Raw genomic sequence first — 25,257 nt, forward strand, 5'->3', positions numbered from 1 at the left:
TTTCATCCACCCACCCTCCTGCCTGCAGTGCTACTAAGAAGGCAGTCTACAGGCCCTGCCCAGTGTTGTTCAGATGGTACCAGAGTCAGTGGCTGGTGCTCTGGGAAGGGGCGGCCTACGGGGAGCAGGAATGGGGACTGAGAGTGAAGTCTCTGTTTTTCAGGGAGGCAAGAGGAGGACTGTGGAGCAACTACTCTCTGCAAACCTATGTGTCAGGTCCTGTGGGAGATAAAGCATTTCCTCTGCCTTCAAAGAACTTGCAATCTACTTGGGAAAATGAGAAACACAAATAGGAATCTGTTACTTGCCAATAAATGGTCATATATGGGTTGGACAAAAGTACATTTCAGTTATGAGTACACGAAACAGAGTTTATTCTTGTATTATAATTTATTAATTAATGTATTGTTTATTTGTATTACAAATGTAGCCTACTTTTGCCCCACCCTGTAGCTAGATCAACACCTATGGCATTTCATCTTGTTGTGATATTAGCCCAAACCATGAAAACCACAGTCCTAACAAATGTCAAGGCCTGCATCGGTTTCAGTTATGAGTACACGAAACCGAGTTTATTCTTGTATTATAATTTATTAATTAATGTATTGTTTATTTGTATTACAAATGTAGCCTACTTTTGCCCCACCCTGTAGCTAGATCAACACCTATGGCATTTCATCTTGTTGTGATATTAGCCCAAACCATGAAAACCACAGTCCTAACAAATGTCAAGGCCTGCATCGGGGTTCAAGATGATGAACTGCCCAGGAGCTCCCGGACTTGGCAACAGTCCATGTGAAAACGACCCGGGATTTAGGTGGCCCCAAAGCTTCATGTGAGCCCACACAGGGCTGGGGCTGCTTCAGAAGCAAATGTGATCCTGGGACCAGACAGAGATGTAAATTTCAGGCCAACAGAGGTAATGGCGCAGGTCTCAAACTTAGTTTGGAAAGGTAGCAGCCCTGGGTGCCACGTTTCACCAGGAGTGCAGACCAAGACTGTCACCCAAGAGGTGAGAGGTCAGAGAGCTGTGCCCCTTGAAGAATTGTCGAAAGATAATTCAATTAGAAGCCTGAAGAGATAAAGGAAAGGCATGGTTGAGTGTGGGATCACCTTCGAATACCTGTCATGTGTCTGAATCTGCCTAGAAAAGCAACAGAGCCACGTCCCCTGGCCAGCTCCACCACTTACTGGGTTGGGGACCTTATCAGGTTACTTAATATACTGAGCCTCGGTTTTCTCATCTGAAAGATGGGAATAATGGAGTTGTTGTGAAAATGAAAAAATCTGGCAGAGCTGGACACATAGCAGTAAAGCTTAATCTCCTTCCTTCTCTAGGACATTGAAGGCCTGTCTGGAAATGTGAGTGCATTACCTGGGGGGAGGGGAAGAAGGTAGTCACAAGGTCTCATTAGCACATTTGTGGAGGACAGAGTCCCAGTTCCACCAGGAATGAAGGGCCCCAGAAGGAGGTTCTACGAAGGGACTTGGGAAACCCAGGGTCATGGTGTAAGCACCAAGGACTAGATGCTGAAAATGAGGAGGGGGCGCACCAGGGGGCCCAGGGCTTACTGAAGACATACCTCCCCGTATTGTGCTCAGCTCCTCCCCATGACTCCACAGAAATAGCCATCTCCAAGGTCTTGGTTTGGGTCCCCTCAGAAGCAGACCTGAAGAAGGACGTGGGTACATATAGTATAAGTGGGAGGTGATCCCAAGAAATGAGAACGGTGATGTGGGACTGGGATGGAAGAAAAACCGACCAGGTCACCACTCTGGGCAACTGAGATCCATCCCTCTGGGTCCCCCTGAGGAACAGAGTAGACTGAGATCCCAGGGGCTGGGAGGCTTGGTTATTGACCCCCCCACACCCCAACTTGCATCCCCACTGGTGAGGGTTGCCCTGGCAGCAGTTGCTCTGCCCCATTTTCAGGTGGTGCCTGCCCGCAACCAAGCTGTCCTGGGAAAGCCCTAGACAGGGAAGCTGAGACAATAGATGCTGAAACTGTGTTCCGGGAACAGTCCATGGCTATAGGGCAGCTCCAGTGAACCCAGGGGCATGCAGTGGGGACTCCATGAATTTGCTGCATTCGTCACTGACCCCATGTTGGCAATCAACAGCCTCCTCTCAGTGCACCTCTACTGCTGCTCACTGCACTGCTGCTGCATGCTCACTGCCCAGTGATGGCACCCAGGCCAGTCCTCATCCCACTGCTCGAACTGCTCCTTCTTGGGCTCAGATACTGGCTTCTTTCTTCTCTCCCCTAAGAGCTGAGATCATCCCCGGGGCCACTCCTGAGGCTTGTCTCGACACACCTGTGACAGTGTGTGTCACAGGTCTAACTGCATAAGACCCTACTGGGGAGTGGGTTGAAATGCAGGTATTCAGGCCTTGCCCCCAGACCTACTGAACCAGAGCTCTGGGAAGGGAGCCCATAAATGTGCCCTTCAACAAGCTCCTAAAGGAAGATCGACAGGTAAAATTCAGGATGCCCAGAGGTGAAGGCCATATTTGCAACGTACTTATACTAAAAAGTTACTTGATTTTCTGAAAGGGAAATTTAACTGCACACCCCATATTTTAATTTGCTAAACCTGCCAACCCTATCCCAAGGTGATTCTCATGCACTATAACGTTCAATAACTTTTTTGTATATCTCCCCGAATTACCTTATCCACACACCCAATTTTGACTACCAACTACACCAGGGGTCCTCAAACTTTTTAAACAGGGGGCCAGTTCACTGTCCCTCAGACCGTTGGAGGGACAGACTATAGTTTTTAAAAAAAACTATGAACAAATTCCTATGCACACTGCACATATCTTATTTTGAAGTAAAAAAAACAAAACGGGAACAAATACAATATTTGTATTTGCATGTGGCCTGCGGGCCGTAGTCTGAGCACCCCTGAACTACACTTAGGTCACCTAGACCTCTCCCTTCGATTATAGAGATCTGATGGCTCACTGGACATCTCAAATTTGATAAATAGAGCTAATTTTTCTCCATCTTCCCTACAACTACTCCCCAAATCTGCTCTTCCCTCTTTCTCAGTTGGTAGCCCCACCATCCCTTTATTGCCCAAACCAGTAACCAGAGGGATTGTCTCAGCCACTCCTTGCTCATCCTCATTGCCCCCCAGTCAGTAATCAACTTGCATTGGCTACATCTCCCAAACTCCCTTGCATCCATGTGGTAGGCTGAATAATAACATAACCTTCCTTGGAATATGTGAATGTTGGTGTAAAAGGGAATTTGCAAGTGTGATTAAGTTAAGGGCTTTGAGATGGAAAGTTTATCCTGGATTACTCAGGTGGGCCCTGGATATCCATGACTAAGGGATGCAGGGGGCTCAGAATCAACGGTGATGTGGTGATGGAAGCAGAGACTGGAGTGGTGCGTGTTCAAGATGAAGGCAAGGACCATGAGCCAAGGAATGCAGGCAGACTCTGGATGCTGAAAAAGGCACCCTGGGGATCAATTCTCCCTTGAAGCCTCCAGAGAGAGCCAGCCCTATCAATACCTTGACTATAGCCCAGTGATGCTGATTTTGGACTCTAGTCTCCAAAACTGTAAGAAAATGAAGTTGTGTTGTGTTAAGCCACTATGGTCATTTGTTACAGCAGCAAAAAGAAATTAATACAGTCCATCAACTTTTCTCCTTTTGAATTGCCCCACTTGACTTCTATCCCCCAACACTGCAGTCTCCTCAAGAGGGTCTCCTACTCCCAGCCTTGCATCCTCCATAGCACACCAAATGCTCTTTCCCTTTCCCCTACTTCACACCCTTGGCAGCCTCTACCCGCATCACTGAGGAAAAGTCCAGACCAGTCCTCAGCTCAGCTTTCAGGGTTGGGCCCTCCCACCTCTCTCTCCTCATCTCCCTCCACTTCATACCTTCAGACTGCTGGATTTCTGAACTTACCTCATGGTTTAATAAGCCCTTGTTCTCATTCTTTCTGGCAAAAATGTCTTTCCCCAACTTTGTGTGTGTGTGTGTGTGTGTGTGTGTGTGTGTGTGTGTGCCAAACTCCTATTCATACAGCAAAACCCAAGTCAGATATAACTTCCTCCAGAAAGTCTTTCCTGACTCTCTTTTTCCCCATGAAAAAGTTAGTGAGAGCCCACCCTAACTTCCTACAACCTTTATTCCTTGACCAAATTTCCACTGCTGTAGTTTCCTCAGTAGGCCTTGTCCCTGCTAAATTCTGAGCTCCTTGAGGACTGGAAGTTTTTTGTGTGCTTTTGAATCCCTGGGATCTAAGAGATACCCCATAGATGTTTGTTGAATTAGAACAAATAAAGGTTTCTCTCAGTTCCAACATTCTATGATTTTATGCTACTGTTTCTTAGGGCTTTCTCCAAATCAGCTGTTCCTTATGAAGGAGAAGAAAGACAATTATTTTTTTCCCGTTGCTAGTTCCTGTTAATGTATTCAAGATAAATAAAAATTAATAAGCACTCTTTTGTCATGTAGACTTAATAATTCAAAATTACATTTATCTTGGTACAGAGTGTTATACATTTCATAATATCTGCAATTTACCAAGAAGAATTTAAGCCCAGTGTCTCTCTCACTTAAATGAACATACACACACACACACACTAGCCTGGGTCCACAGGAACTAGGGAAGGAAGACAGAACAAAACTATGGACTCTGAGAATCCTTAAAGAAGGCCCCACCCAGACCAGGACACTGCTTGGTAACAAGAAATCACCTGTCCTCCCAGCCAAAGCTACTCCAGAAAAAGATGGTGAGGCTTGTGGAAAATTGTAGTTGTCCCGGCTGGCATGACTCAGTGATTGAACATCAACCTATGAACCAGGAGGTCACAGTTCGATTCCTGGTCAGGGCACATGCCTGGATTGCAGGCTCAATTACCAGTGTGGGGCATGCAGGAGGCAGCCAATTGATGATTCTCTCTCATCACTGATGTTTCTATCTCTCTTTCCCTCTCCCTTCCTCTCTGAAATATATATATATACACTAGAGGACTGGTGCACAAATTCATGCACAGGTGGGGTCTGGCCGGCCCACCCCCAATATGGGTGTTGGGGGCCAATCGGGGGCCAGGCTGGCCAGGGGGAGGGGCCGAGGGAGGTTGATGACCAGCCCCCCCAATGGGGCCAATCAGTGCTGGTGGGGGGAAGGGGGTGATCAGGGCCTGGATCAGGCTCATTGGTTGCCGCAGTGAGTCTCATAGCCACTGGTTGTTCCAATCGTTCTGGTCGTTCCACCATTCTAGTTGAAATTTATAGTTAAAGGGACGTAACTTTCTTTTTAGCTTCATTCCTATATATCAAAACTTGAGGCCCCATTCCTTTCCAAAGAAGTCTGGTCAGTGACCTGTAAAAGCCCCCTGCAAGAGTGGGAGGAAAGAGATAACGTTTTTTTTTCTTAGCACTCCACTCCCACAATCCTCTGCCACTTGGGCTGAGAGGAAGCTCCTTGGCCTCCTTCTTTTCTATGTTCTCCAGAACTGGTTGTTGCCACCCTGGCCCCCAGCAAAGTCAAAGAGGACAGTCACCATGGCGCCCAGCAGTCCCACAGTGCCCCATGTGTAAAGTGGAGATCTGTGTAACATCTGAATAAAGGATTCTGCTTCTAAAAGAACTTCAAAAGCACCACTGGAAACTGATTTCTCGAGTGTTTGGGTTTGATTCTAAAGCAAGAAGTACCATTTCAGAAGAAGAAAAGTGCATGACAGTTCAGTCCACAGTCAGTTGGTTGAAGGCATTTCAAAGCCCTCTAGAGAGTGGCAGGGGCAGGGAAGACAAAAGTTCTTTACGACTAAGTTTGACAAGGGCGCATGGTTGGAGAAACGGAGCGAAGGGTGGAAGGCATGCAGGTCCGCGTTCAGACCCCAGCTTTGCCTGGCAGCAGTCCTGCTGGACTGTCTGCCGTCACCTCAGCATCTCTCCACCCTCTTCCATGCTCAAATCTGGGAATTGGGGTTCCCAGGTTCCCTTTCTGCAAGGGGTCCCAGCCTAGATTCTTTCAATGAGACATTGACGTGATTTCTGAAAAGCGAAGGAATGGAGAGGCCGTTCTCCCCCAAAGGCAGTCGGAGGCAGCCCCATGAGCAGAGGTGCGGTTTGCAGCTGTTTGGGCCAGCACCTGCCCTCACCCGCTCACAGCTGCAGGCTGGGGGCGTGAGATTCCTGGAGGTGGCACACAGCCTCTGGGTGAGCTCTGGAGAACCCTCCATTCTGGAACCCGCAGACTGACCTTCAGCAATGGCTTCCTGACCCTCATTCCTCCATCCCTCCAGCAGCGGCCTCAGCCTCTACTTCCCTGAATTAACACTGATTGTGTGGAAACACCAGCAAGCAGCTCAGCAACCTCAGGCAAGTCACCTGACTTCTCAAAGGCAAAACGTGGTGCCACTTACCCTGTGGAGTGTTGTGAGGATTAAAGAGAACTCGGGACAGTGCCAGCCCAGCCCCTTCTTCCCTCTGGGCCTCCTGTTTCTCTGCCCTCTACAAGCTCGCCCTTCTGCAAATGGCTGTTTTATTTTATGGTTGGTTCTTTGTGAGGAACTTTATCAATTAGGTTTACCTGCACATAGTTGAACAAATAGTTAATATTATTACCAATAATAAAATAGAAGGGTTTGAACTACAAGGAACAAGGTAATAGAGAACAGATTGGCCATTTGAGAGGAGAGCTAATGGTCATGTTGCTGGGGGAGGGGAGAGGCAGAGCTCGGAGGGGAGGAGGAGGAGGGGGAGGAGGAGGAGAAGGAGGAGGGGGAGTGGTGTGTGAAGCAGGAGAACAGGGGGAAAGAGACAATGGTGTGGGCACCATAGGTGTGCACATGGCAGCAGGGCTCCTTGTTGATGGCAGTTTACACCTAAGGGCTTCATTTTCCCTGGGAGGCAGGAGGCCAGGCACCGCATTTATCCTTTCTCACAATCAGCAGCACTCATAGTGATTGCCTGTCTGTTTCCCACTTTAGGCTGTGAGCTCCAGGAAGCAGGGGTCCTGTCCAACTTGCTGAGCACAGCGAGTGAGGGGCCTAAAGGTGACTGGTTGTGGCAGGGTGTAGGCTACTATCAAGTTGTATTCCAGAGAGAACCGCAACAGAGGATGACAATGTTCAGGTGGTCCCCAGCCTGACTGATCATCAGCACGGCAACCCCAGAGTCTGGGTCCCATGTCTGGAGTTCCTGTGACCTGGGAATCTATATCCGAATGGTTTTCAAGTGGCACTGATGACCAGTCAGCATTGGGAATCCCTAGCATGTGGGGTAGAACTGGGAGTAGGGGAGGTACCAGGGAGTGGTGGTGATGGCCATCAGATCTGAGAAGCTTTAGGAAGCCCATGAAGTGTGGATGACAGATGCGTCATTCACAGGGCCGCTGAAGTCCCCTGGGGTGGTGGCAGTCCTGTCGGAGGAGGAAGAATGCGATTAGGTGTAAGGCCCTAAATGGAAATAGGGGTGTGTTCTCATGGGGACAGAGGTGGCGAGAGGTGTGGTGGCCTGAGCCTCAGGTTGTAATAGGGCAGCTGCATTCCTGTGAAAGGATGGAGCTGAGAAAAGAGGCAAAGACCAGCCTACAGGCCGCCCATTCCCTCAGAGACACCAGCCAGTTCCAGAAGCACTGGCCAGGTTTATACTCCGCTCCCAGCCCTTTGTGAGCTGCCAAGGACTCGAAGGAAGGAAGAAGCGTGTCTGCCGCATCAGGAGCTCAGCATCCTGAGGGGGAGGGATGGTGTCTGGCCCCAGCCCAGCCCTTGGACTGTTTCCAGCTCCAATAAAATAGGAGTGTTGGCCAGAGGCCTTGAGGAGCTTTTAGCAGGAGGCACTTTGCAGCACTCTGAAAAATTCTAGGGTCCTGCACTCTGCCTTGACCTTGCCCCCAGCTGACACGGGCACTTGTGGACACGTAGGACTCAGTGCCCTTGTCACAGACAATGACTGTAACAGCGAGGACCACTTAGCAGCCTCGAGAGCAGACGCGGATGGTGGGGGACAGGTGGGACAGAAAGAATTGGACAGGCACAGAGTGGTGACTGCATGATGGGGCACTTTGGGAGGAATCTCAGAAGCACTTGAGAAGACATGGCTGTGGCCCTGCCTGAGCAGCTGGAGAGGAGTGTGCTCTGTGCTGGCCTCAGCTGCGCGCACCCTCTGGGGAGCCCGGGACACTGGGCTCACACACACACACTAGACCGGATCTCAGTGGGTTGTCTACATCACCTGCCTGCTTATCTAAAATGCAGATTCTTGGGCTCCACTCCAGACCAACTGCATCAGAAGCTCTGGAAATTAGGGCAGAGAAATCCGTAATTTAAACAAATCCCAAAGTGGTCTTCGTAACTGTACCAGCATTTCTGGCATGCTGCCTGATCCCAACTTCCTGTTACCTCTGAGCAAAGTATCATCGGGCCCCTTACATAGATGAGGAAAGGAAAGCACAGACGGGCTACGTCATTGGCCTGATGATGTCTTACTGCCACTGAACTGCTGAGTGGAATTCAAAGCCAGGTCTTTTGATCCTATTGCTGATGTTCAAAAACTATAGGGGCTTGAGAAGTGAGGGCATCAGAGACTATCTGGTGGGGGCTGGGCCATGAACCTGGGCAGGATCAGGCAGGTGAAAGGTGAGGGCATTGAGGATGAACATTTCGGGAGAGTCTGACACCGTGCACAGCAGTGTTACCACATGCACATTTGTCTCATTTAGTCCTCATGATAACCTGCGGGCTAAATGCTACTGTTCCCACATTGCCGATGGGAGAACTCAAGCTAAGAACAGTTAAATCACCTGAAGGCAGTGGTTCTCAACCTTCTGGCCCTTTAAATACAGTTCCTCATGTTGTGACCCAACCATAAAATTATTTTCGTTGCTACTTCATAACTGTAATGTTGCTACTGTTATGAATTGTAATGTAAATATCTGATATGCAGGATGGTCTTAGGCGACCCCTGTGAAAGGGTCATTTGACCGCCAAAGGGGTCGCGACCCACAGGTTGAGAACCGCTGCCTTAAGGGAATGTGGCCAGTAGGTGAGGGACATAAATTAGAACTTAGTTACCTTAGATGAGAGTCAAATCATTTTCTACCACAATTGCAAGTTTTCTTTTTTAAACAGCAGAAGCCTCTATTCAAATGAAAGCTGACACAGAGCCTCAGTTTGCAGGAGAGAGGAGAGTGAGGTCCTCCGGCTGGAGCCAACGTGCAGGACCAGTGCCGCCCTCCGCCTCCCCACCACTGCCCTGAGGCTGCATGGACAGCCCCGGGCTGGCAGGAAGAGAATACACCTGCAGGGGTTGGAACAAGGAAGCCGGAGCAGGGGAGCTGGGAAAGGCAGCGGTGGAGGGCTCCGCCGGGGTGGGCTCTGCCCCAAGACTCTCTCCCCAGACGCCCCAAATATAGATCCTATGTCCCCACATGGCTCCACAAATGGGTGGCATTGTCAGAAGTGTGTTCTCAGACCTACTGACACCTACCTTTGGCCTTTGAGCTGTGGGTCTAATCATGCTAAGCAGCCCCCAGCCACGTCTCTAAAGAAATCAGGCGGCGAGCTGAAGAGTGCAGAAAGCCTCCTGCTGTCTGTGAGAGGGCAGTAGGCAAGTACCTTTGGGAAGTGGCACATATGGCAGGGCCTCGAATACCTTCTCCTAACCCTGCCAAAGAGACAGAGGTGTGAGGAGGAGAGAAGGGGGTGCGAGAAAGGCCAAATGGGGTGGCGCATAGTATGTGTTACCTTTGGGGGGAAAAACTTTCTGCAGCTGCTCAGCACACTAATGCTGCCCAGCGCTGCTCTGACTGCCCGTGTCCTTCCTTCCTGACAGTCAGTAAACACATTTCCTTCCTTCTCAACGTCTGAGCACGCAGGAGCTCTCCCCCTGCTGCCTCCTGGAGCCCAAGCCGATGGCTATGGTGGTCAGGACTCCACGTCCTCATGGCTGCTCAGAGATGGGTCCTCCTTCGGCTCCATCATGGGAGCTGGGATCAACATGCAGGAAGGTACTGTCATGTCATTATTTTAATTACTAACCCACCCAGCCCCCGCCTTGAGAGCCCAGTCTCTAAAGGGAGGTCCCGTGGCCAGAGCTGCCCAGCGCGGGCTGTCTGGCCACCTTCCTGCCAGGCTATAAGCATGCTCTCTCACCCCTCCCGAGGGAGGGCCAAAGGGGAGCCTGGGTGTGACCTGCAGAGCTTGAGGGGGTACAGCTTGTCCTCAGGGACGCCCTTGTGGCCCGTGTGCCCCACTGTGCTTTCTGCCATGTGCCCGCCCACAGGGCCCAGCTGTGGCTACTTGCAGGATTCAAGAGCTCATAGGCCAACCCCGGGAGGCAAAGAGGAGAACACGGAGCCAGGGACAGATTATTATAAATAGACTGAGAAGGTCACCGGCCAGAGTGAAATATGCCAGAAGTTCTCTCTCTCTCTCTCTCTCTCTCTCTCTCTCTCTCACCAGCCAGAGTGAAATATGCCAGTTCTCTCTCTCTCTCTCTCTCTCTCTCTCTCAGAACAGGCGTGGCTTCCAAGACAGGGCAAGGGTGAGGAGTTGGCCAGAGACACCCAGCCAGCGGCTGACAGGCTCTTTGACTGCAGAGGCACCTTACATGTATTTCTTAAAGACGCTGGCTTTCCTCGGCACTCACAGAAGACTGGCCGACCAAACTGGTGAGCAAAAGGGTCAAGGAGGCATGAGGAGGCTCTTCTCACCTTCACACCCTCCTGTTCCTTGGCCTGGCCCAGGGCAGAGTCAGTGGGTCTCAGCCAGGAGAGATGGCCCCCGGGACATTTGGCAATGTCTAGAGACATTTCTGTTTGTCACACCTATGGAGGAGGTGCTACTGGCATCTAGTGGGTGGAGACCAGGAATGCCACTCCCGTGCACAGGACATCCTCCCCACAACAAAGAGTTAACCAGCCCCAGTTGTCAATAGTGCTGAGGTGAGAAACCCTGACCTAGGCCCTCTCCTGGGCCTCTCCACCTCCAGACAACAACTCCTTGCCCGTTCATTTCCAGGGCCTGTCGGCAGGCAGCCGGAGCACACAAGTACTCATAGCTACGCAAATAGCAACTCCTTATTTGCCATGTTTGCTCAGCCAATATTGACTTTGCAGCCTAACACTGGTGCTATTGAGCCAGGGTTATTCTCAATATTGTTTGAGCAGCATTAGAACAGCCTGTGATAACCGGCAGCAGAACAGGAAGCTGTGCCTCCCTCCTCGGCAAACCCCCACCGCGGCTGCTCCCCTCCGTGGGACGCTCCTGTAAAGATAGAGGGACCTGTGTGCTCATGGAGTCAAGCAGACCTACTGCCCGCTCCTCCACTGAGCAAACACGCCGAGGTTAGAGAGGGAGCGTGCTCTTCGGCTAAGTCAACACTCAGGGAAGCCAGAGCGACTGAAAAAGGTTACATGGGTAACCTTTTGGGGGAAGAGGGGTCAGTGAAAATGATGATGAGGCAGCCCCAGGTTATAAGCCCAACCCTGTGGGTGGCATCTATAGGGAAAGGCCCACAGGGACTGGGGTTCATTGGCTCCAGCAAACTAAGCAGTGAGATGGTGAACCCATCCATCAACCATGCACCCACTAGGTGAAGGCATACTAGGTGCCAACTCTGCCAATTAGGACCTGAAGCTGAGAGCGGAAAGTCCTCATGGTTAAGCTCATGAAGCTGCTACGTTTTAATGATGAAGACCTAGAAAAACAGCTTCCATCTTGGGGCTGGTCTTTGCTGCAAGGGAGCAACCAGCCACTGGGCGTGAGTTCAAAACTGAGAGTAACCTGCTCCTCAGAAAAGCACCCTCCTGCCAGCTGGGCTCCCGGCCCTTTCACAGGAGCCAGCATTGAATATGCCACCGTGAAAGCCTCAGGATGCAATCTAGCAGAGGGACTAGTGGCCTCTCTTCATATCTGGGTGTGAGGCGAGGCGCCAGCTCTTCCTGAGAGCCATCTTGGCGGAGCAGAGCTGAACAGGGGAGAGACACCAGCAGCCAGGCCTGCTCAAGCTGCATGGGTGACATAAGAGAGAGGCACACTCCTGCCTTCCAGAGGAGAAGCCTAGAGGCACAGACACAGAGCTGGGAAACCAGAGTGCAACTAAGGCTACTGAGTAATCCTAACGACAGGAGCACAGCCACCTGAGAAAGTTGTGCGCCACCTGCCCAGCCACAACGAGCAACTGCTCAATGAGACTAGACAAGCCATAGAGTGTTCAGAGATGAGAGAGCCGAGCCATGTGAAGTAATTGGGGTGTCCTTCCTTGCCCACAGTAAAGCAAATCTAGACTTAGCTATGCATCTGGATCTGAGCCCATGGTGTGTCTCTAGGTCGACATTAAACAAGTTGCCAGAATTATCAAGGGGGCATTCTAAAAATTAGCTCTGGCCAGCCCTAGTGGCTTGGGAACGCCAAAATGGTCATTTGCAAAAATTGGTCATTAACATTTTCTACTAACTGCTCTCTCCAAAGACTTGGAAAACGAGGGGGAACTCCTCAGAAATCAGCTATTACATAGGCCCTTATGATGACCTGGACTCTAAACTTCAGAAGCTATTCATTTTTAAAAGTGTATGGTGGGCATTTTCTACTCACTTTTGAATATTGTTATTCAACAGCCAAGTCATTCAAGTTTTCCCCAACAGCAAACATGTTAGCCAATGTGCCTGCCAGTCTGTGTCCCCTTCTCTGAGGAATACCGTCCCATCCACCGGAATGGTCCCTGAAGCCATGGTTATGCACCTGAATAAACCCTGTTAGAACAGAGATGGACACCGACTGAGGGGAGGCACCCCATTGGCTGATCATTGGCCAATCATATTCCTTCCTCTGTGAATTTGGGTTTAGATTCTTCATGTTGAGTCCATGATCTGAGAGATCATGTCCTGATTGAGGTGAACTTTTTTGGAACTATAGAAGGCCAGTCTGCAGAGAAAAGAATGAAACAGACCTACTATGAGTGGCTGAGATAAAAGACTACAGGGCCCAGAGAGGGAGGGACCAGGGACACAGAGCACAGGCACGCAGCTGTCAGGTCTCAGGTAACTTTCTAGTAGTCCCACCTGCTGTATCTCACAGCCACTGGTTGCCATTCCTGCCCTTGGGTTCCTTGAGATCCTCATAGCCTTCCAACACATTTTTTTATTTTTTAGTAGTAAGAGCTAAGTTCATAACAATTCTGTTTCTTGCACCAAACTATTATTGACAGAGACACCTATTAAGAAATCATGTGTTTTCTGGACTACATTTGTTCAACACTGAGTATCTCGCCCCTTCTTCCTCACCCTTAGGTCTAACTTGACCCCTTCTTCTCCTGATATTTTCCTGTCTTCCATCTTGGGTGCTTCCTTTTAGTGTCTCAGCTGTATGCCCTGGTGATCAGCAGATGAGTAAGCCATGTAACCTAGACACCATCTTCCAGTGGTTTGTTTGCTCCACCTATTTCAATGGAGGCCATTAGCCTACCAGTCAATAATTAGTCATTCAACAAACAGCCATCAAGCTATTCCCCAACCCCAGCAAAGATATGTTGAAAGAAAAAAACAAAAAGTAAAACTTTGAAAACCCCAGGGAGCATATTTTTCCATTTTCCTGTCACAACAGAAGAGCCATTGTGATGTGCTACCAGCCCTAATGCAGCTAGACGTCATCACTTACACCAACAACCCAGTCCAAAAGAGGTGTCAACCCAGACACAGCTTTTACTTTACTGACTGTGGAGTGGTATTTGCTCATTGTTGCCCATGAAGAGAAACCAATCAGCCCCAGTTAATCCCCAAGAGAAGTGAACATGTAGCTGGACCACCTGTAGTGTCAGGGCTTCCCTCCTGGGCTCACAGCTGCCCTGACCCACCACAGGAGAAGACTGGGAGGACATCATCCCATCCTAGTTTTATTGGGAACCATTTTACTATGTGACAAGGAATCTCAAGAAAACATCGCCCATCCCCATAAGCTTTAGTATTGTTCTACCTCGGGATTGTATTATAACAAAGAGATTATAACTACTAATGTAGTAAATTAAACGTTTTAAAAGCATGTAACAAATCACTCAGCTTTGCCCTTAATAAAGTCAACACCTATATGTATCTTACTTAGCACAGGTAGTAATTTTACATAGACATGACCCTAGCATACATATCAGTTTCTAATTTGCTTTTTTTAAAAAATTTGTTTTATTGCTTCAAGTATTACAAAGAGTAGTATATATGTCTCCTTTTTTTTCCCCCTTGACCTTCCCTGGCCTCCCCTACCCCCCAGTGTCTTGTGTCCATTGGTTATGCTTATATGCATGCATACAAGTCCTTTGGTTGATCTCTTACCACCCCCCCCCACACCCCTCCCCGGCCTTCCCACTGTAGTTTGACAGTCTGTTCAATGCTGTTCTGCCTCTGTATCTATTTTTGTTCATCAGTTTATAATGGTCTTTATTATCCATAAATGAGTGAGATCCTGTGGTATTTTTCTTTCATTGACTGGCTTATTTCACTTAGCATAATGCTCTCCAGTTCCATCCATGCTGTTGCAAATGGTAAGAATTCCTTCTTTTTTACAGCAGCATAGTATTCCATTGTGTAGATGTACCACAGTTTTCTAATCCATTCACCTGCTGATGGGCACTTAGGCTATTTCCAAATCTTAGCTATGGTTAAATTGTGCTTCTATGATCTTATTTGCTGCTTTACTATGTGTAAGCAATATCTCCCAGGCTCATGCTTCCCCACACATACCTCCAACCCCACTCAATGCTCTACCCAGTTATTACACATGGGAGTGCTCATTTCCCCACCTCTACTTCTCCAGCCTCCTCAGTGCCTCGCTGCTGCTCACAGGGCCCATGACCAGCCAGGGAAGTCCCTTCCACCCCAGCTGTACACCATCATTCCTGCCTGCATGCCCCATCCATGCCCATGCCCACTCTGCTGGGCACCATCCACTGCCTTCCTAGGTACCAACATTTCACCAGAGCACTCTAGGCCTTTACAGAGGCCAAATATTTGTTGTCCATTCTTAAACACCCAGCCCCTAACATAGAATATCACCCCTAACAGAGGTATCAAGTACTAGGTGAAATAATAAGTGAACTAGTGCTTTGTGATGAACAAATGAGTCATTGGGGCCCCTGGCTTCCTTTTTCTGCACCTGCTTCACCTCCACCCATAGCACTCTCTGCCACCCTTGCCAATGAATGTGTTTTGAGGACTCATTCCCCAGACACCCATGCCAGAGTTCTGCAACCTGCACACAAGAAGAGCCAGGCTGCAGGGACCTAGGGCTGGTTCAGTTCATGGAGCCTCAACAAAAAGGAGCATCCAGGTCTTAGGCCTTTAAGAGGCCATATATTTGTTGTCCATTCTTAAACACCCAGCCCCTAACATAGAATATCACCCCTAACAGATGTATCAAAGTACTGGGTGAAAGAATAAATGAATAAATGAACTAGTGCTTTGTGATGAACAAATGAGCCATTGGGGCCCCTGGCTTCCTTTTTCTGCACCTGCTTCGCCTCCACCCATAGCACTCTCTGCCACCCTTGCCAACGAATGTGTTTTGAGGACTCATTCCCCAGACACCAATGCCAGAGTTCTGCAACCTGCACACAAGAAGAGCCAGGCTGCAGGGACCTAGGGCTGGTTCAGTTCATGGAGCCTCAACAAAAAGGAGCATCCAGGTCTTTTCCTACAGTTGCCCATTCCCTCTCACTTATTCCTATCCCAGCTCTAGGTTCCCTTTCCATCTTGCCAAGAATGTCATAATCGAATCTGGGCTTTTCCTTTCCTCATTGACTTAAAATGGGTCTTGAGCACCTGCTGTCCCATATGCAGAGACAAATCCTAGAGAATCCCTGCCTTTGAGGAGCTCATACATTGGTGGGGCACAGAACTAAAATTAATACAGTGATACCACCTCCTGGAGCAGAAGCCTGGAGACCCTCATTACAGAGTCTAAGTGGCATTTCCAGCTGTGCTGTCCTCAGGTCCTGGGAGCCTGCAGGGGGGAGGTATCAAGTACTAGGTGAAATAATAAGTGAACTAGTGCTTTGTGATGAACAAATGAGTCATTGGGGCCCCTGGCTTCCTTTTTCTGCACCTGCTTCACCTCCACCCATAGCACTCTCTGCCACCCTTGCCAATGAATGTGTTTTGAGGACTCATTCCCCAGACACCCATGCCAGAGTTCTGCAACCTGCACACAAGAAGAGCCAGGCTGCAGGGACCTAGGGCTGGTTCAGTTCATGGAGCCTCAACAAAAAGGAGCATCCAGGTCTTTTCCTACAGTTGCCCATTCCCTCTCACTTATTCCTATCCCAGCTCTAGGTTCCCTTTCCATCTTGCCAAGAATGTCATAATCGAATCTGGGCTTTTCCTTTCCTCATTGACTTAAAATGGGTCTTGAGCACCTGCTGTCCCATATGCAGAGACAAATCCTAGAGAATCCCTGCCTTTGAGGAGCTCATACATTGGTGGGGCACAGAACTAAAATTAATACAGTGATACCACCTCCTGGAGCAGAAGCCTGGAGACCCTCATTACAGAGTCTAAGTGGCATTTCCAGCTGTGCTGTCCTCAGGTCCTGGGAGCCTGCAGGGGGGCTGATGTTCTGGTCCAGAGGTGTTCCACCAGGTTAAGCACAGCTCTCTCCCTGCCTCTCCCTTCCAAGGTGACTCCCCACCTCCACAGGAGACCCATGCAGGTCCTCAGACTCAGAGGGGACCTGAAGCCCTCCTCTCTCTGGAAAGGTTAGGGTTGCAATAAGTGCAAGGTTGCCAGGAGTTGGGGAAGAAGTGGTAAGTTGAGGAAGACAAAGAAAGGGGTCTGGGGGCTCCAAAGACCCACTTCCACAGGCACAATCAGCTCTGCCGGGGGGCAAGGGGGCAGCCAGGGGAAACCAAGGCATTGGCGGGCATATCCAGGTAGGTCTCTTCCTCCTGCCCTCACTTCATGCCATGAAGGATGTAAGAGCCCATTTCCTAACCATCCACATTACTTCCAGGCTGTAAGGGAGCCTGGAGCCCTCTCATCTGACCTACTCAGTTTACAGCTAGAGAAACTGAGCCCAGAGAAAAGTAAAAGGACTGGGTCTCCCTTTCCCTTTAATTTTGCATTGACTCCTGATTTGCAAAATGACATTTGAACATGTTTATCTCCCTTGATCAAATAACTCCATTTCTGAGAAACTCCTCTAAGAAAATAATCCTTAACACAGGAAATGCTTTGGGCACAAAGATGTTCATCACAGTATTATTCCAACTAAAAGTGCCAGAAGAGGGGGCAAGCTAAGTAATTTCCCTTGATGGAAAATAGGTTGCCATTTATCCACTAAAAATTATAGTGCAGTTCAGATTTTAATAAATGGGAAAATTCTGTTATCATATTGGAGGGGAGGAGAGGATACACATTTTTATATGAGGCAACTATGTGAGAAAAGCAACTGCATAAAACCAAGACTGAGCCAGGCCACTGTGCCTCATTGGTTAAGTATCAACCTATGAACCAGGAGGTCATGGTTCGATTCCCAGTCAGGGCACAAGCCCAGGTTTCGGGCTCAATCCCCAGAAGGGGGCATGCAGGAGACAACTGATCAATGATTCTCTCATCATTGATGTTTCTATCTTTCTTTCCCTGCCCCTTCCTCTCTGAAATCAATAAAAACATATTTATTTTTTTTAAAAAAGACTGAAAAGAAAACTTGTGTATTTTGTTTTGTTTCTTGTGTATTTTTAAACAGCTATTAGAGGTAGTGAGACTCAGGGGAGTTCCCTCAAAGAAATCTTAAGAATTGGGGGAGGGGAAATAAAATGATATTTGGGGTCTAATTTACTGGTAAAGAAAAAGTAGTTCCTAGCAGCATGGTCAACTGAAATTGCTTCTCATAATTATTACAAAGGACATTGTCAGAGTCACCCTTTTCTCAAATGAGCCTGTAGGACCACTTGTAGGCACCAGGTACTCATTGGGATGCATTTATTTAGTTAGTTATTCATTCATTCATTCATTCAAGAAATTTACTAAGCACCCACTGGTACTAACAGTGCCAGGCACTGTGTTGGTTGCTGTGGATCCTTAAGCAAATAAGGCAGATGGGGTCCCTGCCCTCACTGAGCACAGTGTCTAATGGTGGTGACATTAAAAAGATCTGCACATAACTAGCATAAGCTATGAGAAGAGCTACAAAGAAGGGCCTATCGATTGGGATTGAGTTTGGCTGTTGGGAATAGAAACCCAACTATAGTGATGGAAACTAAAGAGGGTTTGATCTCTTACATAAAATGAGTCTGGAAGTAGACCGCCCAGGGCTGGAGTGATGACTGCCACAAAACTCTCAGGGGCTCAAACTCTTGTTATGCTTCTGCTCTAACATAAGAGCACCCTTAGTATCCTTAACATAAAGGCCAAGACAGCTGCTAGAGCTCCAGCCATCACATCTGTGTTCCAGGCAAAATGAAGGAAACGTGCAAAGAGCAAAATGCAAAGAGAAAAAGCAGTCTGCTCTTTCTCAGTGTCTCTGAAACATCACCCAGCAACTTCCTAGCAGTCAGGAAGACTGTGAGACGTAGCCTTTTAACTATATGGGTTGTTTCCCTGTTAAATTGGATTTGGTAAAAGAAGGAGCTAAGCATGTATATCAGAAAGGAGCCAGCAGTCTTTGTCCCAGATGATACTGTGAGAGCAAAACACAGGAGGATTCAACAAGGTCAAGGTGTTCACTCAAGGCCATAACATCTAAACAGGCCTAAAGGATACCCAGGAGCCAGCTAAGCAGAGGGGTATGGGAAGAACTCCAGAAGAGGAAACCAAAAGTTCAACCCAAGAGGACAACTGAGCAAGGCCGGGGGAGAGCACTGCGTGGGGTCAGGAGCTGGCTTTCAGTCCTGACTCTGCAGGAACATGACAGCCCCTCTGAGCCTCTCCGGCTGTAAAGTGAGCACTCTGCACTTGGATCCAGTGAAATATTTATTAGGGCTCTGCGAGGTTGTGCTGGGGCAGGGAGAGGGCACCCCGCCTTATGCCACAGCCCCTTCTCTCAGGGCTTTCGGACAAGATGGACAGGAGACTCATCCAGTTTGAAAGCTGTAAGGGGAGACCAGGATCAGGCAAAGAAACCAGGCCCCACTGGGGGTTCAGAGGAGTTCACATCTGTGCCCCGCCAGCCTCGCATCAACCCTGGACGTTCCCCGCAGAGCCAGCACTTCTCCCTGGGGGATGAGGGTGGGTTTGAGCATCACCGATGCCTCTACATGGACATGATTCTTTAATGAAGCCACAGAGTGGGGCTGGCGGCGGGGGTGGGGTCGGGAGAACCACCACTTACTGAGCGTGTTCTGCATGCCAGGCACTGCACAGCGTTGCATTTATCATCTCATACAATCCTCATAATCGCTGCATCAGGCAGGTGTATGCTATTCCCCTTTCACAAGTGAGAAAGCTGAGGCTCAGAGAGGTAATTTGTCCACATGACGATTCAGAATGACTGTAAACACTGACGAGATGATGCTGATGGGGGTTCTTTAAAACCCCCAAATCTCTGTGACCACACAACTTCAGTCAAGCTTCCCGTGGGGCCTCAGTTTCCTCATCTATAAAGTGAGGGCACTTGGCTTTGCTACTCACAGCGCTACTCACAGCAGTCACAGCCCTCAGGCATCCAGTGTCGGCCTTCCCCCTGGTGTCTTGCCCTCTTCCCCAAAGCCCTCTCTGGTGCTGGTAGCCCAGGTGACAGGCAAGGATTTGACCCGGGTCCCTCTCAGCCCTCCCCACCACCGTGGCCTGCCTCAAGAAGACTTCATGAATGCCATTCCCTGGGCCCAGGTGGGCGCTGCCCCTGGCATCACCTCTGTCCTCTCCAAGGGGCAGGGAGTGTGGACAGGTGGTGGCTCAGTGCCGGCTGTGGGAAGACACATTATTACTATTCAGGTCAAAACATCTCCCTGTGTTTAAACAATTACAATCCATAATTTTAGTTGCCATCACAGTGGAACAAGCCCACTGTGGTTTTAAAAAAACAGTGACTGCTTTATTTAGCTAAAGCAACCGCAGCCGGGGACCGCTGCATTCTCCGTCAAAGAAAATGTCTCAGCTTTGGCTGCCCAACCTTCTCTTAGCCTGTCTCCCTCCCAGTCCCACACACACACACACCCACCACACCCACTGCCCCGATGCCACACCGCTGTCTTGAACTGGGCTCCCCACACCCATCCCTGAATTCTTCTATAGCTTATCCTTCCTCCTCTTTCTTCTCCAATCCCTATCCATCCTTTAAAGCCCAGCCTGGGACCACCTCTTCCAGGAAGGTCACCCTGACTACTGCAGCACCACGGGCCTCTCCCACCTCTCCACTCCCATTACTTCTCCATGTGATTGGCTTACGAATCTCTCGGTTTGGGGGCTGAGAAAAGAAAGGGAAAAGGAAAGTAGACTGTGGAACAGGAGGGAGAAAGATGGGCCTGGGTACTATATTCCTCTGCTCTAAGGAAAAAGGAGCCAGGAAAGGCTGAGCCACGTCACCAGGTCCTTCCTGCTCAGAGGGGTCTCCGCAGGAGTAACGCTCTCCTCCCTGAGCACTGGGGCGCAGAGGGGAGAGATGTACCCTGTTCTCTCTCCTGGGAGCCCTGACAGGGCTGTAAGTTCAAGTCTGTAAAGCCAGGACTTCCAGGAGGTCAGGGGCCAGGACCAGAGGATCCCGAGGTACTGAGAAACATTCAGTAACACCTCACCAAATGCTAGAGGAAATGTTGAATTTTTATTAAGAAAGCACAGCTCAATGTATTTCCACCCAGTAGGCTTTTTAACTAGGAATCTCGCAATGAAGTTGGGCATTCAGGGACTGGAGTCCTTGTTACTTTGCATGAGAGAGGGGGCCACAGTCACCGGGCCCAGGACAGCGGGGATAGGTGGCCCATCTGAGAGGGCCCGTCTGAGAGGGCCCGAGAGGAGCTGGGGCCCTTCCCCTTTGCTTGGGAAGCAGCCCCTCCCACACAACTTGCTATTGACTTTTACTCTTTAGAGCAGTGGTTCTCAACCTGTGGGTCGCTACCCCTTTGGGGGTCGAACAACCCTTTCACAGGGGTCACCTAAGACCATCGGAAAACACATATATAATTACATATTGTTTTTGTGATTAATCACTATGCTTTAATTATGTTCAATTTGTAACAATGAAAATACATCCTGCATATCAGATTATTTACATTGCGATTCATAACAATAGCAAAATTACAGTTATGAAGTAGTAATGAAAATAATTTTATGGTTGGGGGTCACCACAACATGAGGAACTGTATTAAAGGGTCGCGGCATTAGGAAGGTTGGGAACCACTGCTTTAGAGCTTCCCACTGCTCCAGGCCCAGGCTCCTAGACAGACACTCCTAAAATGATGGGTGACTTCAGAAATCAAGAAGTCAAACCTCTATCTCATCATGAAACCCTTACAACCTCCCTGGTGAGTAGCGGTCCAGAGACAAGATTATTAGCCCAATCAACGGAGGAGGAAGCTGAGACTCTGAAAGGCGGCAGTTCCTCAGAGGCTCCGGCCAGGGTGCAGTAGGAGAGGAAGAGCACATGCCCTAGTGATTCTTGGGTCAGTGCCCTCCCACCTTTGGGTGCTGTGTCCCATTTCCCATTTCCATAGGGCCTGGCGTTTAGCTGTTTGCCCACCAACACCCCCACTACCACAATATGGCACGTAACAATGGCTTAAGGTATTAGTGTCCAACATTCTGAAGCAAAGACATGCGCCACTAACACATGGTACACGGTCAGGGAGTCTATTTACCTCCTGGTGTCTTGGCCTCCTACTCCTAAAAGGTTCCAGTTGAACTAGCTTCCCTTCAGCTCCAACATTCTCTGGTTCTATAAAATCTATAATAATAAAAGCATAATATGCTAATTAGACCAGACATCCTTCCAGACGAAGCCAGGGCTGCAAGGAAAGCCTGGGTGCCTGCCAGTGGCCGGAGAGAAGCCCAAGTCCTGGGTGCCAGAGGGAAGCTGGTGCCGGCAGCCGGGGGAAGGAAGGCCTACTTTTGCATGAATTTCATGCATGAGGCCTCTAGTGTTTAATAAAGGGCAGAGAAAGGAAATGCAACTAATTCCATTTATTTTTATATGTGTTTTTTTAATGTGCTCTTTTTTATTTTAGAGAGGAATGGAGATGGATAGAGAGATAGAAACATCAATGAGAGATAGAAACATGGATCGGCAGCCTCCTGCACGCTCCCCACTGGGGATCAAGCCCACAACCCAGGCAATCAAACCAATGACCTCTTAGTTCATGGGTCAGTTCACATCCAGTGAGCCATACCAGCTGGGCCCAAGGAGATAGATAGATAGATAGATAGATAGATAGATAGATAGATAGATAGATATAGATATGTAGATATAGATAGATATAGATAGATATAGATATAGATATAGATATAGATATAGATATAGATATAGATATAGATATATATTTTTAGAGAGAGAGGAAGTGGGAGAGGGAAAAAAATCTATGTGAGAGAGAAACATCAATCAGTGGCCTCCCACACTCGCCCCAACTGGGGATCAAACCTGCAGCCTGGGCACATGCCCCAACCAGGAATCAAACCCACAGCCTTGTGGTGTACGGGATGATGCTCCAATCGACCAGACCTTATTTTTTATATTTTCCTCTCCAGTGACATGGGGGTGGAGAGGAGGAGTCAGTACAGAACCAGTTCACTGCCCCCAGGAAATGGGTGGAAGGGGTGGGACACCTGTGAAAATCCAGTGAATGCCTGCTTCTCGCTCCACAGCCTGCCTAAGGCCCTTGAGCTGGAGACCCCGTGGCCCAGTCTGCCCCCATCCACTCAGCCTGGACAAGCAGGTAAAAGAAGGAGCTTGACCAGGTTCAAGCAACCCTTCTCCCCGAGGGGCCTGGCTAACTCTGGGCTCTGCCAGGATCAGGCACCTAAGGGGACTTGCTTGCCCAGGCTGCCCGTTCCTGAGCCAGCCACAGCGCTGACAGCTGATGGTGTTGCTGAGGCCTTCCTGGGGTTGTTGCAGCTGGCCAGCCCTTCCTCCAACATTTATTTGTTCAACTGCAAGTCCCACCCTCTCTTTGCAGCCCTCCAACCACCCCACTCCCCAGAGCAGTTTCCCTCCTGGGAGCCCTGACAGACCTCACATTCTGTGTCACCCAGGCTGACTACTGTTCCACCTTATGGAGTGTTTGCTGATTGAAGGACTCCAGCCCCCAGCACAGAGGTAAAGACCTGAGCCTGGGACAGACCAAGGAAGGAAAGCAAATCAGGCTCTACTGGGGAGTGCCAGGGTGTCATGAAGAGAGCATCCAGCAGGCATTCATCCTTCCCTTCCCTGCTGCCCAGCTTCATTCATTCATTCATTCAAAAACTGTTTACCCAGCACCCTCACTGCCAGGCACAGTGCTAAATGCTGTGACACAGCAGTTAACAAGGCATGGTCTCTGACTTCACAGTGTTTATAGACCAGTCCATTAAACAAGTACACAATGAATTAACTAACTGCTGCTATAACTGATGCTGTGAAGAACAAGTGCAGATGCTAGGACAGAACACTTGTCAGGGGGAGCTCACCTGATCACAGGTCACAGGAGTTTCACAGAAGAAGTGATGTTTTATGTAAGACCTAAAGATGGTCTTTCCTGGGGAGATGTGAGGATGGAAATAGCCTGTGCAAAGGTCCTGAGGCAGAAAGGAGCATGGAACATCCCAGAACTCTAGTCAGTGTGGTTGGAGCTCAGAGCCATTGGAGGGAAGAAGGCACTACGATAAGGCCGGAGCAGCAGCAGAACTTTCCAGGCCAGCAAAGGATCTAGCCTGGGCAGGTGGGAAGGCCATGGAAAATTTCAACAAAGTAAGAGCTCTCTGCTTTTAACTTGGCTATGGCAACTTGTTTTCCTGGCCTAGACCATCTTTCTTCTAAAGTAGAAATTTTCAACCCTTTTCATCTCATGGCACACATAAACTAATTACTGGAATTCTGTGGCACACCCAAAAATATATTTTTGATGATCCAACAAAAAGAATAGGTGTAATTTTGATTCATTCACACCGGATAGCTATTGCTGTGTTGACTATTGTCAGTTTTTTATTTGACAGTCTAAGTGAAAAGAGGTCAGTGCCCCTGACTAAATAGTCAGGTACTGCATGTTTTAAAAATTCTTGTGTCTAAAAGACAACAAATATCAGGACTTGCTCTTCCTATCCAGAAGTCATGCCATATTAACATCCTATATCTGCACAACGCCATGAGTGACAAAAACTTCATCGGTAGGTGTTGTGGCCCCACTTTGCACATGAAGATATTGAGACTCAGTGAAATTAATCAACTGTACAGGAGGTCAGCTGCCCAGGTTTTGTTCAAGATATCATGAGCGCCAGACAAAAAGGCAAAAAGAAGTAACATTCATTAGCTATATGTATGTAATAGTTGCAAATATAAGTGAAGCCTGCTAAGAAGAAAAATCTAGCAATAAGAAGTATGAGGCATTCCAACACATATGAAAATGTTTGGAATTAGTCTGCTTTTGTTATTTGCCTACTGCTAGGTATAGGTACAAATAGAAACTTAGATACAGATATAGTTATATAGATGATAGATATGGACAATCAAGTATTTAAATAACTGATTTTTTCTCATAATTCGACACCTTAAGCTGCTTATTTTGGGTAATTAGCAAATCTCATGGTCCTACGTGCTGGCAACAATACAATTCTAAATTCAATTTGGGGTTTTAAAATTTAATAAATAAATATATAAAAGGTTAGATCTCTTCACTTAGAAATGGTCCCTATTTCAATATCTGTTGCAACTTCAACTAAAATGATAAATAATAATAACAAAGGCATGAATGCTAGATCACAACCTAGGTGTGCAAATCCATTCCTTTAGTCACCCCAGTGCAAGGTCTTGAGACCCTCAGAGGAAGGGTCTGGGCCTCCCCTCCATTGGGGACCCACTCTCATTGCCCATGTTCCAGGGCAGACATGGGGTTAATTTGCAAAGAGAAAGAAGACAGAAGTGCCTTTGAAGAGCAAGCCCACCTAGAAAGCAGGGCAGAGGCAGATTCAGGGGCCGGGTGTGGGGGGTGCAAGCCTAGCCTTTGCATATAAAATATTGAGTGCTGGAGTCAGGCTCAGCATCCAAAATTTGATACTCATGCAAAACTCTACTGCCAGAGCTACTGCACAAAATCGCAAGGAAACTGAAATTTAAAAAATGAATCCTCAGTCCTACAGCAAATTAGTCATTTAATGAATTGGTCATTTGGCAAACTGGCTTT

The sequence above is a fragment of the Myotis brandtii genome, unplaced genomic scaffold, assembly GCF_000412655.1.
Source record: "Myotis brandtii unplaced genomic scaffold, ASM41265v1 scaffold315, whole genome shotgun sequence".
Classification (NCBI taxonomy): Eukaryota; Metazoa; Chordata; class Mammalia; order Chiroptera; family Vespertilionidae; genus Myotis; species Myotis brandtii.